The sequence below is a fragment of the Sarcophilus harrisii genome, chromosome X, assembly GCF_902635505.1.
Source record: "Sarcophilus harrisii chromosome X, mSarHar1.11, whole genome shotgun sequence".
In the NCBI taxonomy this organism is placed as follows: Eukaryota; Metazoa; Chordata; class Mammalia; order Dasyuromorphia; family Dasyuridae; genus Sarcophilus; species Sarcophilus harrisii.
Window position 1 is genome coordinate 16686592 of NC_045432.1, and position 6632 is coordinate 16693223.

A 6632-nucleotide genomic window follows, 5' to 3' on the forward strand; every position below is an offset into this window, starting at 1 on the left:
AATATTCCCAGGCCTTTCCAAAATCAGCTTATTCACCATTTTTATAGAACAATAATATTCCATTACCTTCATATACCACAATTTATTCAGCCATTCCCCAAGAGATGGTTATCTATCCATTTTCTAATTCTTTTCTACCTCAAAAAGAGCTGCTACAAACAATTTTGCACATGTCAGTCCTTTTTCCTCCTTGATTTCCTTGAGGCACTGATAAAAGGATGTGCACAGTTTTATAGGCCTTTGGGCATAGTTTCATATTGCTCTCCAGAATGGTTGGATCACTTCACAATTCTACCAACAATGCATTAGTGTCCCAGTTTTCCCATTTCCTCTCCAACAATTATCATTATCTTTCCCTGTGATCTTAGCCAAGCTGAGAGGTATGAGGTGGTACCTCAGAACTATTTTAATTTGTACTTCTCTAATCAATAGTGATTTAGAGCATTTTTTTATATGAACAGAAATGGCTTTAATTTCATCATCTCAAAATTGTCAGTTCACCTCCTTTGACCATTTATCAATTAGAGAATGACTTGGATTCTTGTAAATTTGACATAGTTCTTTATATATTTTAGAAATGAGACCTTCTTCAAAAACAGTGTTGTAAAATTTTTTTCACATTTTGTGCTTCCCTTTTAATCTTATTTGTGTTGGTTTTGTTTGTGCAAAAGCTCTTTTTTAATTTAATGTAATCAAAGTTGCCATTTTCCATTTCATAAGTAGAGAACTACTTCTTCTTTGGTCATAAATTCCTTTCTTCTCTAAAGATCTAAAAGGCACATTATCCTTTGTTCACCCAATTTGCTTTTGTTGTCACCCTTTCTATAATGTCCAGGCTCGCTCCCTGGAGGGTCTCAGGATTAATCAGAGTCAGGATCTATAAAAGTTCTTGGTCTTTACTGGGAGAAGTGAAGGAGACAAGCAAGCTGCCACACGATTTGCCAAAAGATCTATCCTGGATTCTGGAGTCTAGAGTCTTGAGGCCCTCTCTTCCTGCTACAGGCAAGTCACTCTCACTTCTCTCCCTCAGTCCTCCAATCCTTGCCTACAATTACCTCACCACCAAACATTTAGCAAGCCTCAGTGGTGAGGAGAGCCATCACATCGCCATCCCATCTAAATATATATGTATATAGAGCTATTTTGTCATATCTAAAAGGTAATTAGTCCAAATTGTTCCGCTTTCTGATTCAAGCCCAACATTTCAGAGTTTCAGTCCTCTACATCTCCCATTTTCTTTTGTTTTAGAATATAAGTGGTCATGACCTCCCTGACTTCTCAGAGAGGTAAGAATCCCAAATAGGAGGTGATCATACCCTCCCCAACTTCAGAAGAAAGGAGGTGAAAACACCCATAAGAGGTGATCAAGCCTTCCTGACTTCTCAAGAAGGGATATGAAAACACTAAAAAGTGAGATGATCACACCCTCTCTGACTTCTCAGGAAGAGAGATGAAAAACACAAAAGGGAAGTGGGGAATCAAGCCAGATATTGTTAGTGGGTTTCTGGATTGAGGGGTCTTATAAGAAATAGGTACACACAAATCCATCAGCATGGGAGGTATTACACAAGCACATAGCAATAAAGCATAGGCTAGTAGTGATGATTCTCCCCACAGCCGGTGCAGGCTCAATGTTGTGTAACAAACATGAATTGTACATCCAAGTAGTGATAATATAAACAATATGAATCAGCATGTTATTGTAAAAGATTTCCAGAAATCGTAAAAGGAGGGTAGGTAAATAATAATCATACATATGCCTCCTTCAGCAGCCAAGAGATAGTCCCAAATCAAGGTATTGTCCATTACTTTGTGTGTCAGGGAATCCAATGATCCCTGCAAGTTTACAAGTTTTTGAAGTCCTGCAACAGTCTTATCATGTCTCTGGGAATACAATGATTCCTGCAGATTTTGAAGTCTTGCAATAATCTTATCATGTCTCAGGGAATCCATTGATTCCTGAGGGTTTTGAAGTCTGCATCAGTCTCATTAACAATTTTTGATGTCCATGAGTCAATTGCCATAACTGCCATGTGGCATAACTTTCAGTGGTGGTCACAATCAGCAATGGAACCATCCAATGTTTCTTGGGTCTTCTCCTTCATTTCAAGTGTCTTCTCCACCTCTCTCTAATGGAAAAGGCATTTGCTCATTGGCACCCATCTGATTCCTTCTCTGTCTGTAGAGATACAAGCAAATCCTCTCCCCCAAGCAGTTAACCTATCCTGGTCCCTTCCATTCACCACGTTCTGGATCTCTCCACATCACCTGGTGATTATCTAAAGATAGTGGAGCTGCTCGCACTGGACACTGCCCTTTCAGTGGGTTATAAAACCCATCTGCCAGAGCCTGTGCCTCTTTATCAAAAATCAAGAAGTTAATTGTATAAAGAGCTAAATTTAGAAGTTCTCTAGGGTTACCTGTGGCTCCCCCTTTCTTTTGTTTTTGGAGGAGCATCTTGATGTCTGTTTCTCCTCTCTACTATTGCCTGTCCTTGAGGATTAAAAGGTATGCCAGTAGTGTGTAAAATCTGATATTGTGCACAAAAGTGTGCAAAATGTTTAGAAATATATGCAGGTTCATTATCTGTTTTTATTGCTTGTGGCACACCCATAATTGCAAAAGCTTGTATAAGGAATTCAGTGACCACTCGGGATGTCTCTTTTGCTGCTGATATTGCAAAAGTAAATGCTGAAAAGATGTCTACTACAACATGGATAAAAGACAGATGAATAAAAGATTTATAATGGATCACATCCATTTGCCAAATTTCATTGGGTCTCAAACCACAAGGATTCTTCCTTGGAGGGAGCGTAGGTGCATGGAAAGGAAGGCAAGTTGTATAGGCTTTTACTATGCTCCTAGCTTCCTCTTTTGTTATCCCACCTTGCAGACATAAAGCTTGAGCAGCCTGATGATATTTAGAATGAGATTCTTCGGCTGCCTGAAATAAAGGAGTATTCCCAACATGGTTAGAAGGCTATCTGCCTTTGAATTGCCATCAAAAATAGGACCTGGAAGTCCACTATGTGAGTGGACATGCAAGATATAAATCTTACGTGGATGCTTTCTCACTTGCTCTTGAAGTTCCTTAAAGAGCCGATATATATTAGAAGCTAAAAATTTTATTTGGGCTGTGGCAATTCTTTGTACCACACCTACTGAATAGGCTGAATCAGATATTATATTTACATCTCCTGGATAATAAGTAAGAGCTAGAATGATTGCATACAATTCATTCTGCTGAATGGACTGAAAAGGAGTTCTGACTATTCTATAGTTAAGTCACAAGAGTATATAGCACAAATATTATGTTTGGATGCATCTGTAAAGATAGTTGGTCTTTTAAGAGGAACTTCAGAAACATTTTCTTCAAGAATCCATCACCAATTATGTAATAGTCTGGTTATCTTTAATGGAGACCCATGTATAAAATTTGGAGCCATAGCTAATAAAATTTGCCACTCTGGGATGGTTTCACAGCATAAATTAATTTGTCCATTAGTATAAAAGGTATATATCTTGTCAGAACTTATCCAAGATAATTGTACTGCTTGCTTAATGGCCTTTAATAAAATTCTAGCCATAATCACTGCATAAAAAGTAAGGTTTTGTTGTGGTTGTGCTGGGAGGTTCACCCACTCTATCACACTGTCTCCTTGATGAAGGACTGCTGCGGGCGCCTCTTTTGTAGCAAAAACTGATACTTCTAAGGTTTTTTGAGTGACTCTTTCAACCACATTGTATAAAGTTAGTTCAACTTCTCTCAAAGCCTCTCGAACTTCTTTTGTAAGCTGGCGTGGTGAGTTTAAAGCACTGTCTCCCCTTAAAATGTCATATAATGGTTGTAATTAATAAGTAGTTAAGCATGGGTGCATCCATTGGATATCTCCTATCAATTTCTGAAAGTCACTTAAGGTGTTCAGCTTCTCAGTTCTTAAGGAAAGTTTTTGTACTGTAAGCACCTTAGGAGATACTTTATATCCTAAATGTTGAAAAGGAGCATGTCTTTGAATTTTTTTCTGGAGCTATGTGCAAGTTGTAGTTCCTTAGTGTTTCTATGGTCTTTTGTAGACATGCTTCTAACATTTGCTCCTCAGGTGCTCATCCCAATATATCATCCATGTAATGCAGGGGTCCTCAAACTGTGGCCCACAGGCCAGATGCAGCAGCTGAGGATGATTATTCCCCTCACCCAGGGCTATGAAGTTTCTTTATTTAAACTCCCACAAAACAAAGTTTTTATTTTTACTATAGTCCGGCGCTCCAACAGTCTGATGGACAGTGAACTGGCCCCCTATTTAAAAAGTTTGAGGACCCCTGATGTAAAGTAATAACATTATTTTTGGAAATGCTTTTCTTACTGGAGTAAGAGCAGCAGCATCATACATTTGGCACATAGTGGGGCTATTTTTTATTCCCTGTGGCAAAACTGTCCATTCATACCTTTTATAAGGTTCAATTAAGTTAATACTCAGTACTGAAAATGCTAATCTTCTCATATCCTCCTTATCTAGAGGGATAGAATAGAAACAATCCTTAATGTTTACAACCCAAAGAGGCCATTCTCTAGGCAATTGAGTAGGAGATGAAAGTCCAGGCTGAAGAGTCCCCATAGTTTTCATGGGTTCATTTACTTTTCTTAAATCAGTCAACATCCTCCATTTTCCAGATTTCTTTCTTACAACAAATACAGGGGAATTCCAAGGGCTTAGAGAAGGTTGGGTCTTTGGTCAAGTTGCTTTGTACTATAACTAATAAGACCTGAATTTTATCACTAGCTAAGGACCACTGTTCTACCCACACTGGTGTATCAGTTTTCCATTGGATAGGAACAGGTGAAAGTGTTGGCAGGCCTTCAACAGCAGCCCTGCCTAAAAAACCAAAGTACTCACTTGTAATCTTAACTGTTGTAAGATGTCTCTTCCCCACACATTGATGGGGATTTTTTCAATTATAAAAGGAATCAAAACTCCTGTTTCACCTTCAAATGTCCATCTCAAAGGGATAGTACTAACTTCAGCTGCTATTGATTCTCCTACACCAGATATATAATTGTCTTCCTTAATCTTTGGCCAGTGCCTAGGCCAGCTGGCACCTCTAATGACAGTACGATCTGTACCCATGTCTACCAATCCTTCTAATGATATGCTGTTTATATAGATAACGAGCTAGGAGGTCAGATGTAACTGCTGCAGTCAAGAATATTCTATTGTTGAGAGTCAAAATCTGGGCACCTATCATCAGATTGCCTATTAGAAGTCTGTATCAGTAACCCTGATGCTACTACGTCTCCTGGTTGATAAATCACACATGGTCTATCTGTATTAGTGACTGGGATATTAGTTACACATTCCCCAATTTGCTACATTGGTATATAGATGAACACTGTTTTGTAAGCACTCTCAGGAGGTGAAATAGTCAAGCCTGCTGTGCCTGGAGGCAAGGGATCCATAGCCTGGAGAGAAACTGATTTCACCTCTCCAGGGGGTATCTCAGTAGTCCCAGCTGCATACAACTCTATTCTCCTTAATTGTAATCCCTTTCTCCCATCAGATTGCTTCTTAGCTGATTGGTCGTGTCTGAGTACTGAACTTTTTTTTTTTTTTTCAGAATTCAGATAACTATATTTAAGAGAATTTTTGCCAGACAATACAGAAAGAAGGAGCTCTTCCTTTGGAAGTGAGGTAGCTCAACTCAACCAAAAGAGAGGTTTCCTCAAGTCTGACATAATAGAGACTGACAGCTCCTCTTATGTTATCTTCTTCCCAGAGTTTTTTCCTTCAGTAACTTGAAATGGGATTGCCATCTTTCCTCCCTCTTGAAGCCAGAAGGGCCCCAAAACCAAAGAAATGAGAATGGACTTGAGCACTCATCAACTCAGTCACAGGAGATTAGTGTCCTATTTTTGAAATTGGTTCATTTTTTATCTGATTGGTGTCAGAGTAAAAATCCCTGTTCTTTTGCTTCTACTCACTTTTGAGTACTGAACTTCTAAAGACTCTGGGTGTTGCATTGGCTGCCATCATCCCCTAAGTATTTTTTGCTTTCGGCTCTAGTGCTGGGCCCCCCATCCCATTTCCCTTAATCAATCTACATTCTGATGCCCAATGGAAGCCTCTGTTGCATTTTGGACATGGGGTTTTGGGTCTTGTTCTCCCACTTTGCTTTCTGATTTTGTTTTTATGCCAACTTTGTGCTTTCAAATGTCCTACTTTACTACATTGAAAGCATTGACAAGTCTCTGGAAGTCCCTTGTCAAAAGGGATCCTGTTTTTCCATGTTCGGACCTTGGGAAGTCTGTATCATAGCCTGGGCATAAAAGTTATTTCTGCCCACTGTGGCACAGTGTCTTATGATCTCCTCTGAAGAAGGATGTTAAAAGGATGTAGCATCCTTGTGTAATACTAGTATAACTTTTCTACAAATCTCATCAGCATTTTCTTTAGCAAGTTGCCTTATCATAATTTCTGTCACTGAATTTTCACCCATAGTTCACATGACAGCTGTCTGCAGACATCTCACAAAATCAGCAAAGGGTTCATTTAAACCTTGTTCTACTTTCATGAAGGCTTCCCCTTTATTTTGCTTTCTGGGGAGGGTGCCCCATGCTTTGATAGTAGCAGAAGTAA